The sequence below is a fragment of the Coturnix japonica genome, chromosome 10 (genome assembly GCF_001577835.2).
Source record: "Coturnix japonica isolate 7356 chromosome 10, Coturnix japonica 2.1, whole genome shotgun sequence".
NCBI lineage: Eukaryota > Metazoa > Chordata > Aves > Galliformes > Phasianidae > Coturnix > Coturnix japonica.
The window spans coordinates 12,995,787-13,007,622 of record NC_029525.1 but is presented as its reverse complement, the minus strand read 5'-3'; positions in this window follow the sequence as shown (position 1 = coordinate 13,007,622).

Here is an 11,836-nt window from a genome sequence, read left to right as displayed (position 1 = left end):
GTCCCGCCCCACCCGACGTGGGGATGGGAGGGGACGGTACGGGGCTGAACCGCTTTCCCCCAGCGGACAAAGTTTGCGGCCGCCCCGCACCGGGGGGAGCCCGGCGATGGGCCGCCCCCAACCCCGGTGTGGGGTTTCGCCGCCCCTCCCTGCGGGGATGGAGGGGAACAATGCGGGGTCGGCGCCTTTGCGTTTTTTTTCTGCCGATAACGCGCGGCTTGTGGGATGAGAACCGCGTTGTAAATAAAGGTGGTTAAGAACTAATCACACCTGTCTTCTGTTGCTATTGATGCACGGTTTGGTAACAACGGCTCTTCGCGCTCCATCAGTGTTTAGAGCGCCGGCCTTGCCTTTACTCTAGAAATCTCAGGAGACTTCGGGCAGACAGAAATCACCGAGCAGAAACCGCTGTGAGGAACCAGGGTGCGTCCCTGGCAGCCCCCGCCAGCATCCTAACACGGCTTGGCACTGCGAGAAAAGGCTGTGGTGCCTCTTCCCCTTCTGAATAGTATGGAAGTGGTCATTGGGAGGATGAAGAACAGGTCTGGGCTGGGCCAAAAACTGCACCACAAGGTCCTTCCCTTGCAGCCCTGGTGTCTGTTAGTGCCCCACCATCCGCAGGGAGCAAAGGGTCAGGTAAGGGCAGCCTGGCACAGCATCCCCAGAGCCCGGCGTGATGCTTCGGATCAGAAAGTTGCTGAGGACCAGGAAGGAGTTCTGGAGGTCCACGCACCGCCGAGCTGGAGAGGGGCGAGGTGGTTTTGTAATGCAGCAGATAGGAGAAGCACAGATGTGGTGCGAGAGAGAGAGAGAGAGAGAGATACTAATTGCTTACATATTTAAAACAGCATCTTTCGGCTGAATGGGAGGCTCCATTAAGCAAAGCAGAGCTATTAACTGGGGCCACTTGGAAAGCTGCCATCCTCCGTGTTGTGCACGGCTTTTTGCATCAACACAAAAGTGCGCTGCTGAGGGCAGGACGGGCTGCTGGTTGCATCCTGGGGTTCCTAGCAGGGATGCTGAGGTGTTCTGAGCTTCTGCAGTCACAGCGGTGTCTGATGGGGGTCTGTGCACCCACTCCACGGAGCACTTCACCCTTTATGTGAATTAACTGGTGGATGGAGCCCGTTAGAGCCAATGTCCCGTCCTGGGGATTTCTACAGCTCCTGATGTAGGAAATGACCAAATCACTGTTGTGGTTATAGGTTAAAAAATACAACACAGGTGAGTGTGGTACAATTGCAATGTAGTATATATGGCAAATTTACAGTCTAGTACACAGCTATTGTAATAGAACATATTCAGACCCCTGGAGAGAAAGTGATTTTAGACAATGCGAGTAGCCCCATCATTTTCCTTCTGCTTTATTCTTTCCAGGCTCCTTTTGCTCACCAGATTTGGAGCCTCACAGGAGGAGGAGTGACCTTGCAGGTGCCATTGGGGCCTCCTGAGAAGCAGGATCCCCGCATCTGAGGGAGCACTGCAGCTGGCTCCTGCTGCTCACAAATCCTCAAGAATGCAGATGGAGGGAGATATCTGCTCCTGCATCTCTTTCAGCTCCATCCCAGGTGGTGGCTCAGCCTCTTTTGTCTGATCTTTCTGTTTCGGTTGCCAATCACAGCAGCGACGTGCAAGAGCAGAAAGCTTGAAGGATGCTGAGCAAAAAGTGGGGATTGTTCATGGTGTGATGGGATGGAAGGTCTCTTAAGGAACACTGAGAAGTAACTTGTGTTAAAAGACACACCGGCATTTGACTCTGCTCCCCCATAAGGCAATGGCAACGCTGCTATCAGCAGCAATGAAAAACCCCTTGCAGGTAGAGCTGGGAGCAAAGCTTGATGCCTTTCACTAGGGAGCTCCATTGCTAGGGGCGTGCAGAAAGAGCTGTGAAGCCACTGCTTGGAGTCTTCTGTTGCTTTATTCCTATGAAAGATGTAGGTCAGAGAGAAAGGTCATCCTTCAGCTGGTTGGGTTTTAAAGGCAGGGACCGGACCCTGAGCACACAGCTGGGCTTTGAGGAAGGAAGCTGCCAGCTCTGTAGGTGATGCAGAAACAGTGCAGCATGCTGAACTGTTTTGTAATCAATTAATGAGGCTTTGTAACATGCCCAAGTGCAGCTCTGTAGTGAAAACCTGGGGATTCTGTTGCATTGCTGAGGGTTAAATACTGCACGATCAGGACTCGTGCAATAGCAACGAGAATAAAGGCACTGACCACAGGAGCATGTTTTACTCTGCATTTGTTCCAAGTCCATCCTTTAGAGTATTCTGTCCAGAACAGTCAGCACATCCCAGTTTAATGCTTTACTCTTTAAGAACTGCAAACTGCTTTGGAGTAATTACCACAGTTCTTCAAGTATTCACCATTCCACACATTCAATCCACTATGAAAACTCACATGATTCAACTTAAACAGGTGCGTAAATGCTGCAGGGTTGGGTCCATAAGCATCCGGAGCCACAATTTTACGTCTCATTTGTAAGATGGGTTGCAGGAAGATGAGAGCAAAGTGTAGAAAATAGACTGTTGTGGTAGAGTGGTATGTTCTGAAACAGAGTAAAAGGCTATTACAGCTTCTCGTCTCTAATAATTTGAGGAAATAATTTTGCATCCTGAACACTTGCAGTAAATACAATGAAAGGTGTACTGAGAAAGAGTCTTTGCATAGCAGCAAAGTTAACTGTGCAGGCACGGTATTGCATTTTGCTCCTTTGAAGGGAGAAAAGAAAAGAAAAGAAATGGCACTTTTACATTTTCTTTTGACCTTTCAGAAATAGCAGGAATATGTAACAGCCAACATTCGCCAACAATAGCTGGGAGGATTGAGGGAATAAGAGTTAAACACCTAGGGACATTTACAAACAACTGACAGAGAGGGGATGAATTTAAGATGCGGATATGAAAGGCACAGATATGCAGAGAGAGCAAAAATGATACATATTTAAAGTGTTTTTAATCCATGCGAGAAGCGTCATCGAGAAAGGCAGATGGAGTGAGCAGAGGAGGGACACAAAGGTGACCCATTGGGTTGGTCCCGTGCTGTGATGAATGGTGGGACCTGGAGCAGGAAGAGGTGTCTCGAGGGACCTTTCTCCTTCCAATCCGTGAGGCTGTAAAACACACACAACCTTCATCATAGCTGTCAGACAAAGTGAACAAAGTTTACAGCCCATTTTATGCAGCTAAACAGCGCTTGGGTGTGATAAACAGTCATGATGGATGGGAGCCGGTACTAAGCAGGGTCGCAACATTTCATTGCCTCATTATAGGCAACAAGCTGGCCTCTGGGTGTGCTGCCCAGTGAAACCTCTGTACCTAAAGGCAGGCAGCTCCCATGGAGCACGGCTCGTCTTCTCCTCCCCAGTAGAGCCATTAGCAGGAAGGAAGGAGCTGATTCTGTAGGCTCAACATCTTCCACTTTCCCCTTCTAGTAGAGCACCCTGGTGACGTAGGGGGTGTTAGCATTCTAGCATAAAGAGCACACAGTCTCTTTTCATTGTCATGGAAAAATACAGGTTCCAGGCTCTGTTTGTCCTTGGCTACATCTTTTCCAGCCAGATCCTGAAGCAGCTAGCTCTAACAATAAGCACATTCACCTCCCTCCTGGAAGGAAAAGCAGTCTTCTCAAAGGGCTCCCAAATGCCAGACACATTCATAAGTCTTAGGCATGGGAGTATGAATATAGTTCATTTTTAAAGCACAGCACTCAGACAGCCTTAGCTGAGAGGTGGCCTGATGGTGGTGGTCAGAAAGATCCAGGACTTACCACAGACAGAATCATAGAGTCATTTGAGTTGGAAGGGACCTTTAAAGGCCATCTGATCCAACTCCCCTGCACTGAACAGGGACACCTACAGCTAATCAGGTGCTCAGAGCACCTCTAGCCTTACCTAGATTGTCTCCAGGGATGGGGCACCCACCATCTGGGCAATCTATTAAAGACTTGTGTTGTCACTCCCTACTGAACCACCTTAAGAAGCATCCCCACTTCTCATCCTGTATGATGGAATCTGGAGCCCTGATAGTTGTTGGGTGGACACTCAAAACCCTCAGCGATTTTGTCTTCCCAGGGATTTTTGCTGTTGGAAGAAGGAATCCAAGCCTGTCGTGGTCTTTATGCCCAAAGTGGTGCAGCAGCAACAAGAAAGCTTTGGTGGTTTGCGAGAAAGGGCAAGGAAAATTAAACTGTATTAATTTCAAGCTCTATTAGGATTTTAAGAAAGTAAAATCAATAGAAAGGGATGGACTCAATAGGGAACATGACCTTATTTTCCCACTGTCTGAAGGAGAAGCACACACAATAGAGAGACAGAAATACGCATATCTATAAAATCAGGTTGGTGTCTTCAGCGCAGAAGGAGAGAAGTTAAAATGCTTTTGTAAGCTGTCGTTTGTGACTGACACGAGACGTGTCCACAAGGAAAAAGAAAGGAAAAGCAAAAAAATCCCAACCCTCTCAAACCAAACACCACCAACAAAGAAACCCAACCCCATCCATTAGTCTGTTCTATTTCTTTCTCTCCTGCAGTAAATGCTAAAATGGTGTGATCCGTGCAATATTTCATCAAATATGACTTACCATTGTCAGAGCAAAATGTTTGATATAAAACAAGAACGATCTTTCTTTCTTTTTGGTCAGATAAGCTGGTTGGGATTAATAAAAATGCCACCTCACAATGATATTGATAATTTGCATGTGAAAAGCCTTCCACCTGGTAATGAAAACAATTTTTCAGTTTTACCACCACTAGTCGCTGCAGATAAGGTCTGCCGTCCTCCCCCTCGCAATTAACCACTCGCACACACACAAAGAATGGGAAAGGTAGAAAACGTGTGACAACTGCAAACTGCCCATTATCTGAACCTGATGCTAAAGGCAGTGAGAGCTGCAAATGGAAGGAGCTGGCACGCACCTCCTCTCTTATGACCCATATGCCAGTCTGGGAGGAGGATGCGCTCCTGGGAAGGTTCGGTGCCATAGCACACACTTCACCCATGCTCTTCCCACCCCACAGAGGAAAAATTGATCTCTGCAAGCCCATATTATCAGTGACTCAGGATACTTGACATGTGCTCAGTTCAACATGAAGCATTCCCATTTCTTGCATACAACTAGCAATTACTTGAATTGAATGACACGTTCCTCCAAGATAATTCCAAATTGATAAGTATTTCTCACTTACAATGCTAGATGTAAAGTGTCTGATAAACAGATAGAAGTTTCACATGCCAAATTCAGACCCCATCTGGTTTTGAGTCTTGTCTTTTATCTCAGTTCAAAGCTGCTAAAATGTGGCTTTTCTTTCTGCACAACACCTTCATCAGTGTGCTGCTCTCTGAATTCTCTGGCCCTTAAAGCACAGGTCAAATCTGAATCTTGTTGTGGTCTGCTTTGAGTTGGCAGCTTTGATTAATTTTGTCCCATACTTGACAGAAGCCCAATTACTCTCCACAACAGCGACACTTAGGTAAACCTACCTGGTTTGGATAAACAATTCTGCATGGGAGATGAAGAAATAAACTGCACATGGGCACAGAGCAGCTTTCCAGGGAGGTAATGTAGGATTAATTAGGGATAACAGGCTCTGTTCTCACCTATGAGATGTCCAAGTGAAGACAAAGGCTGGAGAAGTTGACTCAAAAAATAGGTGAAAAAGGAAGCGGATATATTGACCGACCATTTGGTCGGTCTTTTGGGGCCATCCAAATAAAGGCAGCACTGCTGAGCTCTCAGAAGCACATCGTGGCAGTGAAGAGCATACCTGGGAAGAACTGGTTTAGTAGCTTAGTGGTAGTACTGGTGATGACAGGAGGACGGCTGGACTCGATGATCTTGTAGTTCCTTTCCAAACTTGCAATTCTATGATAACTACACACAGCTTTCTTGCTCTCCCCTGACCTTCTTGCAGCCTTTGGGAAAATTCTGATCTCAAGTCATTGTGAAACATAAAGGTTTCTACAGCAATTAAAACATGCAGAAAAAGGAAAAAAAAAATCCTGCGTGCACACATGGCCCTTTGCAAATGAGAACTTTTCTGCAAGGAACACACGAGATTCAGCAATATGTTCCACTTAGCAAAATGACAAAATCTTTAGGGGTATGATAAGAACGTAACCTTTTCTTCTCTTCGCTTCTCTTTACCAAGTAAAAATTGCTGTGCAAAAGGCCTTTAATGTGAAACCTCATTTCAGCTCCAGAAAGGTACTTGATTTCTGTCTATAGAGATTGTCATTTTGCTCCCCCCATCAATAATGAATGCCTTTTTCTCCTCTTTTATACTAATATTTCTCATCCTTCATGTCCTTTGTAATGTGTGGAGCTGCTGAGTGAATTGTCCAGGCTTCTGAATCAAGAAATTGCTCAGAGAGTAAAGCTGGACAGAGGGGTTTCCCCGGAGATCTCCAGCTAGAAGATGAAGTGAGGGTAGCTGTGGGTCAGCTCCACCTGTGGCAGCAAGAAGTGAAGTTCTCTACCCACCCAGGACTCATGAAAGAACCTGACCACAGGCAGATAAAAATCACCTACATTTGATTCAAAAAGCTCTTTAGGCATTGCAGTCACACTCTCATTCTGAATCCAATGCGACAGTTCCGACATCCATGATGTCAGTCCGTGACCTTGGCTGTGCAGCACCATGCATGTGGAAATCCATCTCTTTCCAAACCCAATACACACTCCTTGAGAAGGGAAAACTTTAGTTCAGCTTGTGCCTAAACATGATTTTTGCTTTTATCTTAGACCATTAGCGTCCTTCCATGGTGAGGAATACGAGGGATTGATCCACTGCTGGATTCCACCTAGAGCAGCGAGACACCATCAGAAGGGAGACTGCACATAATGCTCCTGGCAGGTTTAAGCGCTCTGTACAAATGTAGAAGGAGAGAGAGAATGAGGGAGAGAGACCAGAGGCATGTAACAGACTTCCTGACCTAGTGATTTATTTATGGCGTTCCTAGAGGGGAGGAAGCCATGCAAAGATCACAAGCCTGCACGCTGCAGTAAGTGGCACTCTGGCGTATATTTAGCAAGTAACACAAGGCACTAAATCCACAGAGGATGGGAAAACGCTTCTGTTCCTTGTGAATGACTGGAGTCAGGGAATGAGAGTTTCATTTAGAGGAACAAGAAGGATTTCCCTTGTTTCTTTCAATAAATAAATTAGTGCTTCTGCCAAGATTTGCCTTCCTTGCTTCCCTGAAAACCAGAGTGTCTCCCTCTGGCAGCACCCACCTCCCCACACTGTCTGTCTGTCCAACCAGGTTGTTTGCAGGGCTTAGCGGGGAAGTTTGGGAGGGCTGTGTGAGAAAAGCCTCTTCTCACACTGAGATCTCTGAGAGATAAATTTCCCTGCGAGCTGCTGTCTCCATAGTTGGTGAACAATGAAAGAAATGTTGCAGAGAACAGACCTCTGGTACAGCTCAGAAAGATGCAGAATCTGTGTCAGCTGAAACAGCAGCAGTGTTTATCAGCCTGATGAATCCCTGCATTGGCAGATGGGAGTGTTTATAAAGAACGGTATTGCACATAAGGGAACTGCACAGAGATGAACCAAACTCCCCTAAAAGCCCGATTTTGTGAGGTGCTGCCTACCTACAGTTCCTAATAGAGCCCAACACTTGGCAATGGCAGAAACCACCATAGGCCGATGTCCCCCATGCGGCTCACTTCTCCTCCAGCCCATGATGGTGCAGTTGGCAGTGGGACCTGCAGCAGCACACAGGAGACTGCACTGTGCCACAGGGGCAGTGAGGGGGACACGGGGTGTTTGGAAGTACTTGTCAGGCTGCTCACATCGTGAATCATTAAGCACTAAATGAGCACAGAACTCTCATTTTAGAACCGCGTAATTGGACCACATCAGAAACAAGATGCTAAGCAATAGCCTGGGACAACCCATTTTGTTTTCAAATTTAGCTTCAGCTTTTGGGATTTCAGAAGTGGCAGAACCCACATGGCCTGTGGGTGACACAGGGCACCAAGTCTCCCAGCTGTCTTTCCAGCTGCTCAAAACTGAGAGCCTGATGATTTAAAGAAGGCTTGAGTACATTAGCACTGATCTGACCCGAGGAGGTGGATTTAATGGGCTTAATGCTTGGACTTGCATCCCGATCAAACTTGTCTGTTGTTCATGGTGGCGGAAAAAAAAAATCCCATTTATAGATGGGAATATAATGATCAATCAAGCTTTATCGCTCCTGTTTCCATTCTAGCAGCTTATAACCACATAATAAAAGCACATAATGAAAACATCATAAAAAGGCACAGTAAAAATATATTCACCATGCAAGTACTGCCATCTTAGCACATCCCAGATAGAAATGCTGAAGAGTTCTTGAGGCTTCTGGCATGTCCTATTAACCTCTGTAACACTACATCACATCCACCCTTTCCACTTGAAGAGTACAGTCAATTGAAATGACAGTGGTTATGGAAGGTGCATGTAATTGTTTGGATTCAACAAACTTAGAACACAAAAGGTCTCCAGACAAGTTTCACCTTTGCAAATTTGGGTGAGAACACCCTCTCCAGTCTCTTTTGTTGCAGTAAAGCTCTTATTGGAAGAGCAGTGTGAGACGGGTGCTTTGTCAACGCTCTTCTTCCTTATGCTTTAAGCAAAGGGTCCATCTTCACAGTCACTGCTCTGGTCTACCATGAAGGACACATAAGCAGCTTGCACTGCCTTCCTGCCCTGGTATTATTTTCCCTCTCCTATGGCTTTTTCTTATACCTCCCTCTGACAGATCATGATTTGTTCTCACAGCAGGCGAATCAATGCTTGAACCAGTTCTAGCACATGGGCTGGGGGATTCACACAGAGACAAAGATACTGGTCTGTCCTTACTCTTCTTTCTGCTGTTTTTATTCACTTCAGGTGGCTTTCATGGTGTTGCACTGAGTTATCTTGGAAATGGTAGCCACACACTTGGACTTCACTTTTCTCCTGCTTCACAACATGGGGAAGCGGCTTGGATCAAAACCTAGTATAGCTGGGCACCAAATATGCCCTCTTGCCTCTTCACATGTTCCTTAAACTCACACAACCACTAAAGTGAGCAGATAAAACAGAAATCAGTCATCAGTCTCTGCACTGACTTTGTTCCTCGCTACAATGGTGACAAAATAAGCATCTCTCACTTTAAGAAGCTGCTCTCGAATCCTTCTTACTTTCTAAGATGTTGTGTATTTCTGTTTGTTTTTCAAGCCATCACTGCAGTGACACTCTGAACTTAATGACTCAGCTACAGGTTGACTTTCTATTTTTTTTTAAGCCACAGATGTTAGTAGTAACATCTAGGATGACTGCACCTGGTTATCTTTGAGATTAAAGGCAATATTGTTCCCAGTTTTTTCCAACTGCTTATTTTGTGTCTGTGAAAGCACTTTGTACTCACGTGGCTCTGCTTTTTTTCACCCCCTTTCCTCCTTCCATTACTTGTCTCTCCTTTGTTTGCTTGACACTTTCATGCAGAGAAAGGGGAGAAACATAAACTAGGCAAATGTGATTTGATCACAGAGATGGCAGGGGGCAGGCACAGTCAATCACGCTGCCTTGAACTCTTTCTTGTGTGCAATCAGCTGGAGCTTGGCTGCACAGAGTCCCCTGAAATTACACAACACAACGATGCTGATCCAAAGCCTACTATCAAGCAATGCCTTCACACGGGCTTGGGAACAGGAACATAAATAGCCCGCCCCTTACATGCTGAAATGCTGAAGATTTGCTTACCAAAACCTGTGGGTTGATTCAGCTGCAAAGCAAAACTTTCTGGCCACATTTATCTCCTAAAACATCAAAACTGATCTTCCTCGATTTCCCTTAGTCTTATGAATAAAGCAGGTTGCAAAGCAAAACCACAGTCAGCAAACACATTACAGACCAAGGCAGAGAAGCTGACCCCCTCACACCAGCTCTGAATTAGAACCCTGGGATTTTAAGCATTCCTTTATCCACTGAAAAGGAACATTAAAAAGTTTAATTGGCATGTAATGAGATAACTGTAACAAGTTAATTAGTTCTCAATTAAATTGCGTTTACCATACGTTCTGAATGTGTTGTTAGCAATTAACGACACCTAATGAACTTGCAGAAGTGACTGAGTTTACAATGATAAGGAAAATAATAATAGTAAAGCTCACACGTGGCTTCATAGCACATTAGAAGCAACAAATGATTTAATAACTGTGTGGTTAAATCACCACGTCTCCTGCAACCACTAGAAAGGAAACAACCAATAAATTCATTCTGGCATTTCTAACAGAGTCTGGGAGGAAACAATTGGCTTTTACATCAGGCCTTGCCAGGAAAAAGACATCCCAAAGAGCTGTGGAATTCCAAAGGAGAAGGGGAAGCAAAGTTGTGCTATAAAGTCAATTATGCAGTTTAGACTTAAGAAAGCAGAGTTCAGCTCATGACAAATGAGCCTGGTTGGATCAGATGGAGATCCTGAAGTGGAAACCAAGGTAGATGAGAGAAAAGGGTTAAATTCTTTCTTGAAATCCCTTAAGCAGTGAGTATATGGAGAGCAATTTGTCTCTGTGCTGTGAGCTAACCTCCTCTTAATGCTTTGCACCATTAGAGTGCCACACTGAATAGGCATTAGGCAGGAAAAAAACCCTACAAACTAATTTACATTTTAATGAATTTTTAATTGAACCAAAATCTGTTGTTTCTGTTTAAAGATGCAGTGTTGACTTTGTGGTCTGTGCTGCTGAGAGCCAAGTGGGATCTTAATGTGATAAAAACAATGATAACGCTAAGCTTAATTAGGTCTGAAAGCGTGCCTGGTAAAGTGGCATGGAATATGGGAATAAAACCATCCCCTTCCCACCTCAAACCCAAGCACTGGCTGCAAGAAGACCAAAGCCAAAAACCATTACTAATCTCTTGTGCCAAAAATCAGCCAAAATGCCAAAGAAATATCCGGTCCCATGGGCAATAGGATCACCCACAGTCAGCCCTGTTAGTTTAGTTCCATCTTCTCCTGCTATTAGATCCAGCTGTAACGATAGGCAGGGCCTACTGGGCTTTCTCTAATCACTTTTCTTGTCATAACAGGCTGTATAGAAATGCCAAAGCCTGGGAGCTGCTGTTTCCAAGGGGCACTGGCTCTCACTGCTTTCTCTACTTACTGTTCAGCAAAACAAATGGATCCTCAGTGTAACTGAGCCTCCTGGTGCTGGGAGACCAGAGAAAAGCCCTTACCTGGGGATTTCTGTGCTTGGATTTAATCTAAAATGCCCCATAGTACCTAGGTGCGCTCATTTACTCCCTCTCTCTCGGGTACCTATAATTCTGTTCTTAAGGCATTTTCTTGTGTTTCTAATGTCTCGTACCAAGTGACTCACCAAGCTGACATATTTATCTAACACCTCAGTGAAATAACAACAGAACAGCTATTTTAACACCAGTTTCTCGCAGGTCCTCCATCCTTCCTCTGGCTGCATCTGCCCCTGGGAGGGTTGATCTGTCCATAATGTGCTCAGGCTTCCATGTAATTAAACTGTATTGTTATTCGTTATTATATGCAGTATTCTAGAGCTATCAGTTTATTTGGTTAGTAGTATAAGGAGTATAAGCTGAATACACTCTTCAGCTCCACAGAAAGCCTGACACTCTTATGAACCCAAATAGAACCACTGCGTTCAAAAACAAGCTATGGCAGCAGGTTTCAAAACCTGTTAAAATCACCACACGAGCCTCATCTTCAGTGCCCTGCTGCTACCTACCAGGCCCTGCATTTTGCAGCAATTTGGTTCACTATTGCTCTGTTAGAACACTTGAATTTATATTGTGCGTGAGTCACTGGCCTTCAGCGCTCAACTTTGTCCTTTATGC